This window comes from Leptonotus elevatus, chromosome 12 (assembly GCF_054856555.1).
Source record: "Leptonotus elevatus isolate MCC_2025b chromosome 12, RoL_Lele_1.0, whole genome shotgun sequence".
NCBI lineage: Eukaryota > Metazoa > Chordata > Actinopteri > Syngnathiformes > Syngnathidae > Leptonotus > Leptonotus elevatus.
In genome coordinates this window covers 18,700,915-18,721,458 of record NC_141250.1, presented here as the reverse complement: position 1 = coordinate 18,721,458, position 20,544 = coordinate 18,700,915, and the positions used below count along the sequence as shown (strand labels likewise).

General features: G+C 39.6%; 1 long non-coding RNA gene across 1 annotated transcript in view; it reads left to right on the top strand.

The window, feature by feature from the left end:
- LOC147164881 (uncharacterized) overlaps positions 1–20,544 on the top strand; it is an 83,880-nt gene that overhangs the window by 15,322 nt on the left and 48,014 nt on the right. Inside the window, exon 4 of the long non-coding RNA XR_015096728.1 lies at positions 15,358–15,541. This is a non-coding gene — a long non-coding RNA (uncharacterized LOC147164881). The remainder of the gene's footprint in view (positions 1–15,357; positions 15,542–20,544) is intronic.

Genomic DNA, 20,544 nt, shown 5'->3' with positions numbered 1-20,544 from the left:
GGAGAATCTCCTTTCTCTCACCCCGCTTCGTCCGCTGCTCCATTTGCCCGCCGCTGTCGCCCTCGTTGTCTCACTCGGTCAATTGGCCGGAATTTTTTTTTTTCTTTCTGCGAGATGATGAAGAGCTCAAAGACTGTATGAGTGTGAAGGTGTCAAGGGTCACACTTGCTCAGACTCAGATGGTAAAAGGCCTTGTCTACCAAGCTAGCTTGTGTCTAAATCAGGGTCTGCAATCTGCGGCTCCACAGCCGCTTGTGGTTCTTGCAACTTTCTGCTGTGACTTCCTGTGACTCTGGAAAATAAATAATTGAAAAATGTTTTTTATTTTTTTTTATTTTTTACTTTGTTTTACAGAGGTAGAATCTAATCTGTTGTTGTGCCTTTTGGTAAATAGTAGAAGAACATATAGTTGAAGAAGAAATTGTGGTAGAAGAAGAAGAAATAGGCAGTCAAACAGTCAATCATTTTTCAACACAAATCCACAATATCTGCCAAAGGAACAGTAGTTCACACACCCCAAAAAAAATCAAAGAATCAACATAACATGTAAAATAGAAGTACTCATGGTGAAGGTGAAGAAGAAAAAGAAGAAATTGTAGAAGAAGAAAAGTGTAGAAAAATAATAAAATGATTGTGGAAGAAAATGAAGAAATAGTTAGTAGTAGAAGAAGAAATAGTTAATAGTAGTAGAAGAAGAAATAGTAGTAGCAGTAGTAGTAGAAGAAGAAGAAATAGTAGAAGAAAAAGAACACAGTAGAACAGGAAGTAGTAATGTGTTGCATATGTCTTTAGTGTGCTGACAGCACCAAAATGCAACATTAACCAACCAGGATTCTAGCTTTGGCCACAATGCTACGAAAGATTCAAGTCTAAGTAAGTCATTTGAAACTAAAACGAAAAAAATGACCTTAGTTTGAATTGGAAGTTTCAACGTAAGACATCTGGGGATTTTGGGTGCCAATCCAAGCTCTAATTTTCATTATATACAATTTGCACTTGAGTAAGTCACAGGACCAACCAAACTATGAAAAATAAGTGAGACTTATACGCTGAAAAATACAGCACTCAATTCTTCGAAACTCATTTTAGTTTATACTGCAAAAAATGGAGAGATGTCTTCTTTTTCTTTCTAATGCTTCATATTATGTTTGTGTTTTGAGGACCTTTTATTTGCAGAATACGATTGATTTTGCTATCTGTGCTTTTAGCCACAACATTGAATGAATTCTGTCCTTATCTCATAAAACTGAAAAAAAGTTTTCCTTTCCCCGCATCCATTTTGAAGCTCTGCATTCAAAACGCTATGTTTTATCACCTGCACATCTGTGTGTGTGCAGTGCAAGAGCGAGCCGGGCCTCTGAGGGCTAGCATGCAGCTCTCTGCAGGCTTTGTACAGGATGAAGAAGTCATAATCCTCAAACAGACTTAAATTCCACCAGAAAGTCTCTTGATCCTGAATCCACTCATTTTCTTCAAACAAGTATGGCTGAAACGAGAAGGGGCTGTTTGGGGGAGCGGCTGAAATCCCTGATTTCAATCTGCTACAGGTGGGCGCGAGCACACGCGTGCATTACGCGCATAAAGTCGCGAGAATCGCAGGTTGCGTTTTGACCGCCATCCCGAAGCGCGACTCTCTGCACTCTTGTCAGACGGCGTTATCGCCTCAAAGCTATATAAAATTGTGTTTGTTCTGCGCTTTGGCTTCACCCACACAGCGGATTCAAAACGGTACAGGTCTATTTGATAGTGTATATTTCATTGCCGCAGAGAGACCGTGTTTGTCTTGCCGTGTTTGTCGGCTCATATTTGAGCTGAGGGTTCCTATTAAAACTAAACAGCATATCAGAGGAATATTGCTACTTGCCAAAAGCGCATCTGCGGTGTCGAAGCAATTTAGTCATAGCGTAGTTTTTCGCTACTTGTCCTATTTCTGTTTACTCTCGATTCTCATTTCTCCTATTTCATATATTCCTGTTCTTATATTGCTTTTCTCATCCAAATGGATGCATCTTCACTTATTTGACACACCACAATGAAACTGTGCCGGTTTCATGATCAGTATCAAAGCATCAAAACTTGAAAACTGCAGTTTTTCGGCTTTTGTTCTCACTTTTTGATTGGATGTGTAAATAAGACAATGATGCTTTCTGAACCATATTATAATTTGAAAAGAAAAAATTATATCATTCTGTTGTGAGAAGAGTGTAACAATTACAAGTTGTAATGTTCTGAGAAATAAATTCAGTGGATATAAAAACACCTCTGTTCAAACGCCATTTTTTTTATACGTGAATATATAAATATATAGTGACCAAGATAAATAATGGAAGCAACAGTAATGTGACCTATACCTTATACAACACATTTTGAGAAGGGAAGTAAAAATATACAGAAATAATGTCAAATGTCAAAATGGGAATGTGGTTAATCCAACGTTAATGCTCAGAATTAACCAGTCACATTCAAACTCATGTTAAATGGGAATCACAGACCTTAGTTCCATTATTTAAAATGTGCTTCAGATTAACCCCAAAACAAATTATACGTACATGTTTTAATAGCCCCCCCCCCCCCTCCCCCTATTTAGGCACTTTGTATAGCAGGGCTGTGTAGACTTTTTATATCCATTGTAAATCGTTTTAAAAGTCACCCATAATGTTTGCTAAACATGTTTTTGTTGTTGTAGCAGTACAACTTTATTCTCATAATATTGCTCGCCCGTATTCTTGTAGCATTTTTTTTTTTAAATTTAACCTTGTTTTAGATGATGCTTTTCCTTGTCAAATTGATTTATCTTTTGCATGCAAATCTTTTCTACTATATTTCATTATTTGCGTATGTATTTATATGACATGCTGAATGATAACTTGTGACATTGTCGACCATAAAACTCCAAAAATTACACTCAAATCCACCTTTTATTGAGATAAAAAGCTCCATACCATAAAATATTGCAGTACACAGTAAGTGACAATTAATACCATAAGTACCGGCTATAGATCCACCATCCACCTGTGGATGAGTAAATCAATACAAAAGCAATATAAGGATTTTATGGTCATTAGTAGGTTTGCAGGACAAACATATTTTGCACATCCAACACTGAGTGGCTGGGGAAATAAAAAGGTACTTACATTAGTATTGACCTTGTTACTGCTCTTGTAGCTGTTTGTTCTCTGCACACGCACACACACACGCACGCATACGTTGTGTGTGTGTGTGTGTGTGTGTGTGTGTTTTTTTTTTTCCAGCAGAAAAGGCAGGGTAACAGATTGAAATAAAGTCATTAGCAATGCATGAACAAACTTTACTAATGTCTCTTTAAAGACAGACTGTTTTATCGGAAATGTGTTTTTGTTCATCAAACATCCTACTGAAAATACAATTTGAAAAAAAAAAGTTAATTAGCGTTGCAAACGGTGCTCTATCCCCTGTGTGTGTGTGTGTGCAAGAATCCGTAGCTGGATATGAGAAAATAGTCCAAGCCGTGTACGCAGTGTAAACAAGACACTTCTCTGGCTGATTAACATATGATTGTAATTCATCATATCATGTGCAGCTGGTGACATCTTGCAGTAGCATTCATTCCGTGTTGCTACATGCCTTAGCTTCCATCGCGACGACTCTAAACAAACAGATTGCAAGCTGTTGCCACGTTGCCACATTGGCTCATTGGGAGTGGAGAAAAATATTTGGGAAAATCAGGTGTGTCTGGTGATTAATTAGCACCATCACGCCTCAGATTCGTATGGAATTACTGTAACCTCGTTTGTATAGTTGTACTGTACACTATTAAAGTGAATTCAGATTCTTACTAAAAAGTGGACTATGCGGTTTTCAAGCTGCTAGCAAGATTTGAACGTAGCCTTACTTCAGCATAAACATTGCAGCCTGCACTTTCAATCACTTTACAGGGAGTCCTTGAGTTACGTCGTACGTGACCTACGTTGTTGCGACATCAGGCGCGTCACATTTCCGCGTTTAAGTTTGAATTATCGCCGCTCTGCCGTCCGTCAGCAATGAATGTCCGTGCGGAAACACGAAATATTGGTTCCGGCTCTTCTGGGTCGCGCAAATATGTTATTAAAAATGACTGTACAAAGTATTTTGATGTAAATATCGACTTTAACTGTGAAATCAGACTTAAGTCGAAATTCGGGTTACAGCGCCAGCGTAGGAACGTAACTCGAGGACTCCCTGTATTGAACAAACGTAATAAACAGACGTAAAAATCACATTTATAATCTGCCGACGGCCACAACTCGTACAAGTTGTGACTGTAAGGAGGTAGAGGAGCTGACGATTTTCCATGGCACACCTGAACGCAACATTGCTCGTACTCTAGCGAACTGAAGATTTTTACGGCGCCAAGCCAAACAAAATACAGTTTTATGAAGTACGACAGTCTCCGCGCCGGGTGGAGGATGGCAATGTCCCCGGTTCTCTGCAACAAGTGCACGGCTCGAGGGAGGTGCCGGCGACGTCCTCACTCGTCACCTGCCTTTTAGGTGCAGTACACAGTCGCCGGAACCGAGAGGTCCGTCTTCCCTCACCGAATCGAATCATGCTAGAAGGTACACAGCTTTACCTTTACGGTAAATATACATTGTAATTTGGAACAATAAAGTTAGTGGCCAACATTTAGCGAGCAGTACAGAGCACGTCGGGTACATTCAAATTAATAATTTGAACCCAATTATTCTCTTTCACATCATGTCCTCTTCCAACATTTTTTTTTTTTTGTGGCTATATTTGAGTCCAACGTGGGTTCAAACTTCGAACTCATGAGGCTTTATGTTTTTAAAAAACAACAACTGCACAATAAATGAAGATAACATCAATTATTAATTGATATATTTACTGTTAGTGTTTAACTTCGTTCCTTGTGTTGTTCATTGCACAGAACTTTGCTTCACTCTTAGTTTTTTGTAATATTAATTTATCCGTATTAATTATACTTCAATAATTGTAAAATTATATACCTTCATTTTTATTATTTCTCTGTGGCTCATTTGTTTTAAATGTTTGTTATTTGTCAAGTTTTATACATACACAACATTTATTACCACCCAAAGAAAAAAAGAAAAAACATTCAATAAAAAAGAGAGAGAGAGTACAAAAAAGTACTGAAAATTGGTACTGTTGAGCACCGGTATTGATTCCCAGGTACCGAGTATTGGAACAGATGTGAAAGGTACCCCTTCCTAATCGTGCCTCAAATGCACATCTAACTGAGTTGTAGCATTGATGGAATAATTGGTCTTAATTCTAAGAAAATTCGATGGTGGGTTTCTGTTTCCTGCTTGCTTTGGGTCCACAAAGTGACACTCTTAACTGTCAGCTAATTCTTTCATAGGCTAATTATGTTGTTAACTCTTTTTGCTGCTATTCCAACATTGTGCAAATCATTGCCTTGGATTAGCAGTTCCCTTTTCATGAAGACCTCAAAGCACCAAATTCCCATGGCGAGTCATTTATTTCCAGCGTCTTAGCAGCAACGTTTACTTCCTGTTCACTGTGACATGTAATTGCACCTCAACTCTCCCGTCCCGTCTGCTTTCCTCTCCTGATTGTGGTATATGCCCGGTGCTTGCAGCTCTGTTGTTCACCCCGTCTCAGGACAGCAATAGGACACAGCCACCAGGGACTGTGTTTAGCGTGCGTGGACTAAGGGAAAAATGACAGGCGCAGAAGAGCGGGAAGAAAGATCCAAAACGGGCGAGCAATGCTGAGGGAAACTGAGGACCTCTCCTCCAGTGAAGTTGTAAAATGGAAACACAGTCCTGACATCTATACGGTAGATCTAAGCCCCTTCTGAGTGGAGCTCCTTATGATGTTGTGCAGCGTTGAGGGGGCCCGCGGGGACATCCCTAAGGCTTGTTGTTTCTTGTCAGAGATTAGATTGAACCAGGCGGCTGTGGTTCACACTCATGCCTGAAAAAAGCCAAGACTCCCTGCCACTGAGCACAACCCCTGAACATTGCTCTGTCGGGCTCTCTCGACATCTATTTCTCTTTGTAGACTCACTTAAAGTCTCAAGCTCACTCCAGGGCCTTTGCAGGTGGCATGTAGGCTACTGAGTATTTTACTTTGATTAGCAATGATACAGTACGTCTAGATATCATTTGAATGTATAGATGATGAACTGAATTAGTCTTTTTGAAGCTGATTTTTTTCAAAAAAATTTTTTGAAGCAGAGTCGTTTGACCAGAAGCTCAAGAAAACTGTTGAGGCACGGGCAAATTCCAAAACTATTTGAGAAATGGTAAGCAGTAGTACACATTTATTTTTATCATATCCAAATGTGATCAAATCAACCAAATCAGAGTATATCAATGGCAAGGTTTCATGGTTTCACTGAAAACTAACTTTCTGCCTAGCAGCAAACAGTGATTTCATTTGGGGAATGTCAGGATGATGTAATTGATTATGCGGTGTGCTGTGGTTTACCACAAAAGAATCAACAATGAGACAGGCATCCCACACTGTAAAAAAACAAAAAAAGTAATATAACAGAATGTTACTTTTTATTTTGCTTTCTTTTTTTTATCATTGAATTTACAAAAATAAACTCCGATTTTACATGTCAAATATAAAATAACATGAATTCACTGCAATTGTAAAAACACAATATTTATGTTATTTTACAAAAAACTATTGATTGTTAAAATACGTTCACAAATGTATCATAATTTTACAAATATTTGTCTGTTATTTAATGTAATAAAATCTCAAATTCTACTTTAAAACCCTAAAAAATATATTTACTGAGAAATTAACAGTAAAAATTTGTAATTTTACCATAATTTCTTTATTTGACAATTTTTTTTTAAAAGTGAAAATAACTGCAATTTCTGTAATGTCCTATAGATGTTAGCAATCATTGTATTAACATTTATTTTTAAAAGGACATCTAATGAGATATACACTGAAAAAAAATCATTAAAAACCGCCAGAAAAATACTGTGCATATACAGTACATGGAGACAGCCTCAGCTCCTCAGGAAGCAGCAGTAATACTAGTCCTTCTTCGCAGAGGATAAAGAACACGCCATGTGAATATTGTTATATCAGTATACTTGTGCTTAAAGGGTTATAACATTGCAACACTGGTGTTTTTTTCTTCACCTTTCTAGGGCGTTTTCCATTATGTGTTAGCATTAAGCTAGCAAACTTAAAGGCAGCGTTATGATGTCTCTCAAATAGAAATACAGGTACTCCTTAGAACATTTACTGCAAACATTTATTGCCTCATTTATATTAGACACAAAGAAATCTTATGCGCTTGAAAAAGTATATTTCCAGCAATTGGACTATTTCTTTATAAATTGCACTGTAATTGCGCGGCCACACACTCGCCACCTTTGCTGCAATAGTCACTCATCCCTCTGAGAGGAAAGACTGTTCGTTCCCGAGAGAAGCCTTAAAGAGTGATCCAGTGAAAGCAGCTGTCAGGGAGGTAAAGAGCACTGACAGCGATACGTCATCCCTGCCTGGTGCGGCACCCCCACCCCCTGTATTTAAAAGACTATGGCAGTCAAGAGCCCATAAAAGTGAGCGAGTCGTCGGCAGCATCTGCCGCCGCGTGCGGGGAGGAGATTCAATGTGAAAAAGGGGAGATAATGTGCTATCTCACTAATGGGCACCCGACAAGACACAGGCTCATTTTTCACATCATGTCATCTGTGAGGTTTGAATAAAAGTAATGGCCACGATGAGCCCGGGCTCTCTCCCAGCCATTACGGCTTTTGCCTCCTCACTTTTATTTGTGTTGACTTGTACAGTCGGAGGAGATGACAGTGCGCAGGGCGTGCGGATCAGTCCGAGTGATGATCCGCACTGCTCCCCCCCCTCGCCTGACAGGTCCCTTCTTTTTTGGCAGGCACGGGAGGCCGGAATGCCGGGCGACGTCATATCAAATGCCCTAATCTGACAGAATAAAGGAATTTGCACACTGGGGACATCACAAACTCTGTCGGTTGTAATTTTCTGACAGAGACAGAAGGGGGAAGTGAAGGCGTTCTACAGCTTCATGTAGCAAGAATTAGTGTCACTCAAAGTTAAGCGGCTATTTTAGGATAAATAGGGGAGGATCGCCATGACATGTTTTGGGGCGCTGGGCCTTATAATACTATGCTAATGTGAGTGGATACTGATTGGTCATTGGATTTTTTTCATTTTCACAGTAGTTGGATACAACATGTCCAAATATCTGTTCTGAAAAGGTTAGTGCGTAATTAACGCTTAAATTCCCTGCTGCTGTCAACCATGTTTAGTTCACAGCAACACCCGGAAACCCATTTCAATACTTAAAACATCTGAAAAACAACAAAACAGAAAACTCGTTTCGCTATTTAAGTCTCATTTTTTTTTCCACCAAACAATTAGTATGATTTCATGCAAAAAGTGCTAGTTTACTATTTTGTACTTTGTTATGATTTGCTCATTTTATATTAGACAAATTTAATTCATGCTGTGAAAATATACAGAATACATTCTGAAGTGAAGCGGCAGTAAAACAGGCTAAAAAGTAAAAGTAATTTATTTCACTGAAGGGTGTAGGATTTCATATACAACACATTCCATCCACATCTTGAACTTTGTTTGTTTGTTGAAGAACACAAAGAATACCCCCCCCCCCAATAGATTAAGCTATTAAGTAAATGTTGATAAACACCCTCTCCAAGACAAATAATACTCAATTGGGGGTGAAAAAAAAAAACGATTTGTTAATAAGCTGCTATTTTTGAGCTCCTTAAAATGGATCTGTTTTCCTCCTATTCATTCATAATAATATTCTCCAAACTGCACTGAAATTGTGACAAAATGTATTGCTTTGGTGTGAATAGAGCATTTTTCTTGCAGCATGTCTAGTATTGTCTACCCTGTTGTTGTCAAACTTGCTTTTATACGCCTGATTTCTTTATTTATTTTTGCACAATTTCCTATTAAATTATTTTGAGAATCTGTTAAGCTTCCACTTGATTTGAGGGCAAAGCAGGTACCCTACAGCACAAATTGTATGCTTCATCAATTACTTTGAAAAACAAAAAAGAAGCTTTACCGCTTTGTTCCAGGGAGGACGGATGAGAAAACAAGTGATTTCCTTATTAAGTTGAGAAGTCAAAGGCCTTGTTCCGGAGTCGTGGACTTCAAGAGCACAGAAGATTAAGACATATATTGGATTTGTGATGGAGGCCACATAGTTCATTTTCAAAATAAAACAGAATATTATTCACAACCCTTTTAAAATTCAGATTGCCAGGTGACCTGTGACTTGGAAGTAGCGTATTACATTTTCAATGAGCTGCCGCTGTGTCACCAAAAGGATTCTGTCTCCAGAACTCCATCTATTTTGTTTTCTTTTGCAAAAGGGATTCCTAGGCTGACTGCAGTTTTAGGAACTGAGCAAAAAACATACAGAAACAATCTTGAGTTTGTTGTTGAGCAAAAGATATTCAGTCTTGACAATACTGAAATCTTTGTGAAGCAGTAAAAAAACCAACCCTACAGGCGATATTAAAGACACATGCACAAAGCTGATTTTCATATATATTAAAAGTGTGTGATACGAAATTGTGCAAAAAGGCTAAGGCTTGAGCTTACGTCGCAACTTCTTCACTTGATTTGAAATATCGTCCCGGTTGTCTGACCCTCGGAAAAAGACGGCCAATAATCTCATCTCACGCACTGTTTCATTGGAAGACACCACTCTCCACCCCCACACATCCCACATCAGGCTATAGAAGTAATATTGACATTGTTTAGCAGCTTCCAAACCTACTTGTCATACACAAACATTATGAAAAGTTGACACTTTTCCTCCAAGCAATATGCGCTCTAATGGAAATCTCAATTTCAACTCCAAGCCAATGGAATCCGTGTACTGTACGTCCAGTGTTTCCCACCGACACAATATTAAGTCCAAATTCCAATTTTACCGTTACAATAATGAGAACTTTGGGATATTGAGGATGAATACGCCGCATAATCAGTCAGAGCCTTATGTGGAGGGATGCGCCGGGCATGGTAATAAAGCCACGACTTGTGCATGGTGAGCTCATTGCCACAGTCGCTCTCCTCCGACCCCCCCCCCCCCCCTCCCATCTCCATGCACCAGCGCCTGCCTCATCACTCCACACCAAATATCCCAGCCTTAATTGGTCTGGGCCCCTCCAACATGTTTGTGATGAAAAAAAAGCAGCACATAATTCTTAGTTTGTTGGCTGGCAGAGCCCAATTTACAAAAGTGGAGGTGGGTGATAACCGGAGACAGTACGGCTGTGGAGCGCTCCCAACAATGAATCACGCCACTGCCAGGGTTGAGCACAATATAATTGAGTCCAACATCTCTGAGCACTTTCAGCGTAATTAATGATAATCTGTAACAGAGGAATCTGAGATTCCAGTTCACAGAACTGTTTAATTAGGCTCAGTAATGAAAGCACAGGCACTACAAGAATATGGCCGGCCTCATGATTAATGATTTGTGCTAGTGAATACAAAAGTGCTGCACTGTTAACTCCAACGGATGCTGCCGTGTGTCTCTGGCATTTACACAACAAAATACATAGGAGCCTTTTTGCAGCCCCTTTAAAAAACACGACAAATGTGACATTTTTCAGGGGATGTTTTACTTAACAGATAATCCTTTTTAGTAATGGAGTAAAATGATGGTTGTAAAAAGAATTCTGCCTTGACCTGATTACGATTGTGATTTTATATGCAATTCTTTTTTCAAGGTTCTCATCCAAGCAATAAAATAAATAAATAAATGAACAATAAATAAAAAAACATTTTTTTTTTTTTTTTTAAACAATTAATTAATCTTTATCACAATAAACAATATCAGATTGATTATACATTAAATGTTTGGTCAAATGAACCATGAATTATTGTGAACTGTTTGCAGCCCCTTTAAAAAAAACAAAAAACACGACAAATGTGAATTTTTTTTATGGTTTGTTTTACTTAAGAGATCATTCTTTTTAGTAATGAAATAAAATGATGGTTGTAAAAAAAATTCTGCCTTGACTTGATTATTATTGTGGACTGCACTTCTTAAGCACGTGAATGTATCTAGACATAATTATATATATATATATATTTTTAATAGCAGCCCCCCGCTGTGATAAAACAGCACAGACAGATTGACATGTAAGGTAAAAAAAGACATAATACATTTCACTCAGGTAATAAAAAAGGGACATAAGAATTGAGATCTTACAAAAAAAACAAAAAACGAGTGGACTACATTATTGAATGCAATGCTCCAGCTCCTGTTTATGCCTCGCAGGCATATTGTGCGGTTATTTCCTGGTAGTATAACAGAGTTGTGCGCCTTCATAACAGCATCAGGTAGGGCTCGGTGGTGGACGTGAGCGACCCTGGCTCGACTTTTAAGTGGATCTCATGAAATGCGCAGTAGCCATACCATTACAGAAACAAAATAAGGCATGTTTGGCATGAATTGGATTTCTCCCCCTGAAACAAAGCTATTAGTCATTGCCTGTCACTTTGTTGCCTGCACTGAGCTTCGTGTTTTTCTGTGCTGCACTTACAGTAAGTTTCCCCCCATATTTTGCACATGCACTCACTGCCCTCTTAGCTGGAAACAACTCAATAGTCATGCAAAGAACACTTCTGTTATGCAGTCGTAATATTCAGTACAGGTGCCCGCTATTCATTTTATTCATGATTTCTTCAGTAAAATGTTGAAGCCTCCATCAAGCGGACAAGTGCCTTAGGAAAAGTCAGTGTGGAAAGGCAATGAGGGTAGAAAACCATAGGCACGGACGCTCATAAATTTACGGCAAAACCTTGCAAAAAGAAAAAAAAATGAGAAGGATGAAAATGTAGACTGATTGCAGACAAAGAAATGACTCCATACACCCACCCACCCTTTTCTTCCAGCCTCCACCCCCCCCCCCCCCCCCCCATGTCTAAATCTTGTTTAGTTCTTTAATTCTACAGTTTGTGACCTGGATGTGGCCATCGCTGCACATGAGAGAAATTACAAAAGCCTCTCAGTCACTGCAGCCCAGCTTCCGCCAGCGCGGCAGCATTTGTCATTGCCAAAACAGCAGAGTTTAATTAAGTGTTGTGAGCAGCCTAGTGAAAAACACACTTTAAATTAAACCTCCCAACATGCCGCTATTGGTTCTTTACCTTCTCAACAATCAGCGGGGTATACGGCATAAATTTCTATCTCTCAGGGGGAAAGGCAGCTGCCGTACTCCGAGCCACTCATAAACGTCTCTCTCTCCCCGAGAGCAATCTCCATTACAGCGCATTTCATTAAAGCCCAGTTTGGAAACAGCGAGCGGATAAGAGCGATAATTAATGCCCCTCGCTAATTTAGCATTTTATTTACTCTTGGAGAATTAACAGTTGTTATCTGGGTTAGCTGAAGGAAAAACGTACATGTTAATATATCTAAACTGTTCAAATACATTTTATGGCTAATCTGACAAATTAATCTATACGCCATGTTCTGTTTAGGAACACAGTAGCAACGATCAGGGCTTCAAATGAGGGTTTGGCTTTCATGCACTGCCACAATTTTTTTTTACGGTTGTTACAAAATCGAATTGAAGAATTCAGCTGTCAGAATGTGTGATTTTGGGTTTTAAAGGAGTTGGGGTTTCAAAGTAAGTTTTCAAAAGAGGGTTTGGCTTCCATGCAGTGTCGCGATTTTTGACACTTGTTACAAAATTGAGCTGAAAAATTCAGCTGTCAGAATGTGTGACTAGGTTTTAAAGGAGTCAGGGTTTTGAAGTAAGAGTTCAAAGGAGGGTTTGGCTTCCATGTAGCGTTAATATTTTTTAACAGTTGTTACAAAATGTAATTAAATGTACCCACTCATCCATGCAGACACCTCCTATTCCTTAGAAGTCAGGGTTTCAAAGGAGGTTTGGCTTTTTTACAGTTGTCATGAAATTGAGTGGAAGAATTTAGCTGATAGAATGTTTGAATTTAGGTTTTAAATGATTCAGCGTTTCAATGCACTGTCATGTTTTTTTTTTTTTTTTTTTTTACTGTTGTAATGAAATTGAGTGGAAAATTTCAGCTGTCATAATGTGTGACTAGGTTTTAAAGGAGTCAGTGTTTTCAAAAGAGGGTTTGGCTTCCGTGCAGTGTCGCAATTTTTGACACCTGTTACAAAAGTCAGAATGTGTGACTTTAGGTTTTAAAGGAGTCAGGCTTTTAAAGTAAGAGTTCAAAGGAGGGTTTGGCTTCCATGCAGCGTCAATATTTTTTAACAGTTGTTGACAAAATTAATTTTTTAAAGAAGTCAGGGTTTCGATGTAAGGTTACAAAGAGGGTTTGTCTTCCGATCATCGTTTTTTTATTTTGTTATTTTTTTACAGTTGTCATGAAATCGAGTGGAAGAATTCAGCTGTCAGAATGTGTGACTTTGGGTTTCAAAGGAGGGTGGGGCTTAAATCCAGGGTCACGGTTATTAACAGTTCTTGCAAAATTGAGTTGAACAATTCAGCTCTCAGAATGTATTAATTGCAGTGGAGAAACATTTGTCTATTGTATCTTTTTAATTGTTTTTCCATGGAAAAAAAGGTGCAACACACCTTAAAACAAAGGTGGAAGCGGAGTCCCTATCATGATGCATGACAACTCCACCCCCAACCTGATCATGCAGGTCGTACGTCTGCGGTCTGCCTCATCAGACAGCCATTACAAGTTTGAGATCTATTAACCAGAGCGAACAGAGCAAAAGCTCACAATGGCAGAGGTGTAATTCCTCATGAAGATTGTCATGTTAACTGTGTTGACTGATCTGCACAATAGCAAGTTGAGGATAGCAGTGCCGCAGCCTTGTAAAAGCAAGAGCCAACCTTGACTGCATTTTCATAACAGTCTTGTTCGTACTGGAGCAAGCACTTATACAAGGTCTTCTCCCAGTGCTAAATTGGATAAAACATCTTGAGTTTTGAGTGTTTTAACTTATACAGCCTCCGTAGTCTAGTTAGTATTTTCAATTGTCACATCTAGCAAGGAAGGTATGTTTTTCATCTGTGTGGCTTTGACTGTTTTTGCCGCCACCTGTCCATTCTTTCTCAAAAGTGTAACTTTATCATAATAATAATGTAACAATTTTCTGATGCTGATGTGACTTTTATTACTTTTATTTTTAAAACCTTGCTTAAAAATTCTTCATCTGGCTAAAGCTTTGCCTCTTTTTGGATTTTGTGGTGCAGTATTTTATTATATTTATGACAGCCGAAATCATTAAAAAAAAAATCGGTGGCTTCCATAAGGTATAAATAACATTATGATAAATACAATTGTAATCTATTACAGTTGTGTGTCTCTGGTCATTTAAGATGATCCTCCTCGTCCTGGGCCCAGCAAATGATATATGATCACTGGCACAACACTACTTAATGTACACTATTAGCTCTGTATTTAAACACGATCATGTAATTGATTCACAAATTGATTTATTGATGTTAATTCAAGTGTTTCACATATTAATCACAGTAAAGAAATCAATTTAGTGTATTTTATGAGCTGTTGTGTGATCAACTAATGATGAGAATTAATCAACTTTAATAAGAATTTCAAACACCATTGTCGAGCTAATTTGTCACTTTGTAAGCGGAGGAATAAACACATGGCGCTGCAAATTTTACAGTAGTTTATCTCATGGTCTTTATAAAAAAAAAAAAACATCTCAAACAGATAAGAAAATATTCTGTTATTACTTGCATACTAAAATGTTTGTTTTTTTAATTCAAATTTGACAGTCATTGCAAGTATGTTTAGGATAGTCCGTTTTGAAAAGTAGAACCTCAATTTGTTATTCAAGCACATTTTATATTACATGTTATTAAAAGTCATCCAGAAATATGTAAAACAGCATATTTTGCATATTTTTTTATGCTCAGACATAAATTTGACATTTACATTTTAAATTGAAGTTATTTATTTGATTATTTCTGCTGTTTTCGGAATCTGCTCACACTCTAAATGCCATATTGAAAGGGAAATGACTCCATCCATGTCCCGCAGCTTATTTTTATGTGTCCAATAAAGTATAACTTTACAAAGAGGAGCAATAAACCTGTTTTCACTCTTTGCTTGGAGTAAACACCGCAATGGTTTGCACTCCAGAGAGCCATTTAAGTACTTCATTAGTGGTCTATGTCATGTCTTTAAAGTATTGATCTCTGCAGTCAATGGAAAAATAACAACCCCGTTATAAAGTACTTGTCCATAGCGATGGGAAACATAAATTATTTAAAAAGGGCAGATTCACACTGGCCGCCGAGCCATCAATCATCAGATATGGCCGTGACAAAAAGCAGAGCTTCACACGTACCTTCTATCTCCCCACAGAACAATTCTATCAGCCAGGTGGCTGTGAGGAGGCACCCTGACCCCATGTCACTCACATTGTTGCCGCCGTCTTTGAAGGGATCCGCTGGCCGCTCCGGCCCGGAATGGGATGGCTAAATAGATTCCCCGTGTTGGCTACCCGCACCGCTCTCAGCCCAAGCTTCAATTTGTCTCCCAATAAAAGGTGCGTGCAGGTGTTGGAGTTTGGCCCCAAACAATGGAAGCATTTTTTTATCGAACGGGTGAATTGAGGTGTAACTGCAGTCATAGCTATTCATTGTATTTTATCTATATATAAAAAAAAAAAAAGAGAATGTGAGGTAGATTTCTTATCATAGTAGTGGTTCAATGATGATTTAGCCACCCAGTCTCAAACTTCGGGTCTGGGAACTTGTCCTGCAAATCATCATCGTTGACTACGTTTACATGCAGGCAATAACCCTTTTAAAACCCGAATATTGGTAATATTCGGGTTTTGAAAGGTCATGTAAACACGCGCAATAACCGGAATATGCTCATATAAACGCATTCGGAATACCTCGATCGATTGGGGTATTCTTTTTCGCTGGTCGCATGCTCGCTATTTTGTTCTTTGTCTTCTTTTCTTCTTCGCTTATTTGATTCGCAAGGAATCTTGGTCTATGTAGTCATGACTTGTGTGGCAGCTCCGTCCTACACGCTAAAGGAGCTTCCCTTGAATACTTTGATTTCTCCGCTCTGTTTTCACGTCAGTCCTGTCTTTACGGCGAAAACGCCACAGTTTGTGCCTATATACACAAACAGTAAATACAAGTAAAAAGTCCGTGCTTCTGGCGTGTAACCCGCCGGAAATACTCAAGCCGATGTCAACAAACATGACGCCCGCAAATCCCGATTTTTTTTTCCAGTGTAGAGCATACAGAAGGCTTTGATGCAGCATCTGACCTGAAGAGGTCGCTTAAATCAATGGTAGTTATTACAAAAAATGGCCAGCAGGCGGCAGCAGAGTATAAGAGATCAACAAGGGCCATGTTGCAACAAGCTCTTTTCCCCAGTGTTTTCAACAAATTTGTGAATAATGATGAAACGTAGCTATATTCTCATGCTAATTGCTGAAAAATGGAATCTGATTCAAATATACTTTTTTACGTTCCATGTTTTTATAGCAATAGAACACAACATTTGTGTTGACTCCCACCTAAACTGTAGTAAGCCATGCTCATGATGCGTGTCCTTTATCGCATATCAATCACCTTCCGCTGCATAAAGATGAACATAATAGCACCTCATCACAAACACATAAGAGCATCGTAAATGAAACCGTGAAAAAGGCGACCAAGCAAATAATAAAAAAGAAAAAACACTTCCGTGTGGCAGACATGTCTTTTGAGTTGGACTTTCAAAACGGGACTTTGATTAATAATTGATTAGGAAAAGGCGTGCCGCATGAAAGGCAGGAAGTGGTGGCATTCTTGTGATTGGCCGGGCATTCAAGCTGCACTTTGTTGTTCTAAACGCTGCCCTGGACCCTGTGCGTGTGCGTGTGCGTGTGCGTGTGCGTGTGCGTGTGTGTGGCAGACTCACTGTGGACCAGACGAGCCCTGATATAAGCAGACACGCAGGCATATGAATGGCTACATCTAAAGGGGTAATTGGTGCCAAGCAGGGCCTCCTACCTCGTTTCATTTAGTCACTTTGCAATTTATTGCCGCTCTCACTCAGCTCCACACAGCATGAGGAGCATGAAGGAAATTTCATGAGATTTTAGACGAGACATTCGATAACCTCGGGGCTTTGACTTCCCTTTTGATTCTTTTTGGTTTATACTGTAATTATTTGTTGCCCCCAGAACTAATTTCTGGGATAAACAATTGTATATTTCTCAATGCATTGATACATTGACTTACAAGTAACCCAGCTGATGAGTTTTTTTTTTTTTTTAGATGTGTTTGGCCGCAGTAATGATTTTTTTTTTTAAAGGGAAAGTGCTAGCTTCAAGCTGTTTATTGCTACTTGAATTTAAGTTTATTTTAAAACTAAACATAAAAAAGTGTAGTTAACGAAAGCACGTACATTTGCCTAATGAAAGTCTGCTAGCCCAGATGAATGAAGCCAGCATCTATGATCCAGTAGTAACAACTAGGGCCCGAAACAGCCGATATTACCTCTTTTAAAATGTGAAAATCAAGGTCAATCTTTTAAAGATGCTAAATTATGTACAGTATTTGTTTGTCAATTATTTATCTATTGAATTAGAAGGCTACCTCCTGGTTCGTTGACAGTGCCAGTCTAAATGACCGAAGTTTTTCTGAAAATGGAACAAACAAACAAAAACATAACATTTTGGTTTGTGTTAGGCAAAGGTTTCACAAAATAGAATTTGGCGGTCTGTGAACATTTCTGCACTCATGAGGGATCATGTTAGGAGTTGAAGACCAACGCGGAGGTGTTGGGGCTATCGGAGTCCACAACGCTTAATGCCTGATGTCGGCCCCTCGCTGGGAAGGATGCAGATCTGGATGTATTGTGGAGAGGGGGGCTTCTGTCCGGTTCAGCAGCAACATGGAGGCAGAGAGGATAACTAACTCTCTGTGATGGCCTCATGCCGCTCAGGCCCGCTGGCCAACACCACATGACGCGTATTTGTGTGCTCATGTTAGCTCAGACTGAGACACTACAGTACTTTACACAATTGTTTTGTTTGTTGTTTTAAAGTTGAATTTTGGTAGTTAAAGGTAGAGACCAACACATTTGTTTTGGCCTGTCTGGGACGTTTCTGGGCGGAGATTCAACGTTTTCCCTCCAGCCAAGCCGCGGAGGCAACCTACTATCAGTGGAATATGCAAATTTTGCTGTGCGAACCCTCGCTCCTTATTGGTGGAATGTTTCCGCGTACGTGTCTTGTCTGCATATGCAAATTCAGATGTGCGAACTTCGCTCCTGATTGGTGGACTGGTTTCACGCTCGTTCCTGGTTGGCTGCTGTCCTCGGCTTTGTCGAGCGTCAGTTTTGAATAAAGTACCTTTAACTGATTCACTCCCAGCCATTTTCATTGAAGCAACCCCCTTCGGTCCCGGCTGTTTTACTGGATTTGGACAGATTTTGCAAGGCCCACAGAAAGTACACTGTGTTCTATTGATATAAAAACATGGAACCTGCCAAAAGAAAGATTAGAGTCTCTTCTTTCATCAGGAAAAAATAATAATATTTGTTTCTGTTTTCATTATTCAGCAATTAGCATTAGAATATAGCTTCAAGTTTCATCATTATTCGCAAACCTGTTGAAAACACTGCGAAAAAGAGCTTGTTGCAACATGGCCCTGGTTGATCTCTTATACTCTGCTGCTCTTCTTTAAGCTACCTCTTCAGGTCAGAAGCTCCATCAAAGCCTTCTGTATGCTATACCATAAAAAAAATACAAAATAAAAATAAATAAGTAAATAATTGTTTAAATACGTGTTTGGGAGTGCAGGACAAAGTATTAAACGTATTTATACGTGTTTGGGTTTGAATTAGTTAAATATATGCTTAATGAACAATTGTGTTCATTAATCCTGATTATTTCAACTAGAGAATGCAATTTGTGGAGAAATTACATGTGAAGGCTGAGAGGCTGAATGAAAAATTGTGGAATGATATACAATCACCTGGAATGTGCTGAACATGTTGAAGCTAGAATGGTTTGAATACGTTGAATTGTAGAAGTAGTTCTGCGGAATCCTAAAAATAACAAGGAAGCAAGGAAACGAGGAAGGAAGGAAGGAAGAAAGGAAGGCACACATACACACAAGAACCGGGGTGTACCTAATGTTTTGTCCAAGATGGCCGCCCCTGCCGGGGGCACGGGGACAAGAATCTCAGGTGTACCTAATGTTTTGTCCAATATGGCCGCCCCATTTGAAGTGGGGGCGGGCACAGATGAGAATTAGGAGTGTACCTAAATCAATCCAATTTTTCTTTATAATGTGACCAAAAATGCTCGTGGTTTTACGGGGGCTGGAACGAATTAGCATTTCAATTAATTTCAACGGGGAATATTGGTATGATGCAAGTAAATTCAATCAAGTAACAATTGTATTCAGTTCATGCTGACAATACCCAGCATGGATAAATGAAGTTTCAAACTGCCTGGCGATCTAATAACAACTGTCTTATGAAACTCTGGAGACGTAATAAGACGACAGTCGTGCACAGCTCAATGAAGCAGTATGAAAACAGAAGACAACAGCAGGGCGCTACAACCCCAGCGCGCCCCTACCGCGCCGGGCCACGTAGCCGGCGTGACGGACAGATCCGGCCATTTGCCGTGAAAACTCTCTGCGACACCTCCCTCCACAGGGGAGTCTGGACCACCAGCCCACATGAGCGAGGCACGCCGGGAGGGCCCGGGCTGGGCGCTTCCTCCCGAGCATGACCTCCGACACAGCCAGTTTGCGCCGGACGTCCTCGAAGAGACAGTGGTGGGGAATCCTCTCCGGCCCGAGCCGCGGGTTCTAATTGATGTGGCAGAGACGTCAGCACTAATCTTCTGCTCTCCCCTGGCCGCCCTGTAAACCGCTCATCCACTCCATGTTGAGACCAGCAACTGCGGCTGCAGAGTCAATTAGTTGTGGCCTGCCTGCTACCTGTTCAGTGTAAATATATCTCCTGTCGACACACATGTTCACTTATCTAGCCCTGACACATTCTGGGTGATTTCTTATTGCTGCTTCACGGCTCTATCAGCGCGTGGACAGCGAAGCCGATATCTCGCACTACAGTTGGCCGGCCGATGATTACCTGTGCAATAAGGGGACACGTTTTCCATATTTGTATGGAGGATGCCTATCTCCCTGTGTATACCTCAGCTCCCACAGTGCAAACGGATACAGCCATCTCGGTCAGGGGTACCGTTACTAATTTGTTTACAGTGATGTGAAAAGTGTCAAGTGTGACGCGTGTTTAGCTCACTCTCATCCCTCAACAATGTCAGTAACTTCGTTTGGAGGACAAGCTGTTATGATGAGAGGACACTTGTTACTTCTTCAATGATTTCATTGGCCTTTTTAAATGGAGATCAGAAATCAGGAATAGTGGCACCTTGACACACAAGTAAGGCTGAACAATTTTGAAAAAATAATCTGTAATTTTTTTTCGATCCCACAATACTGTGATTGTGATTCATTATGTTTTAAATTTAGTTAGAATTATTTAGTTTTCAGGGTGGTT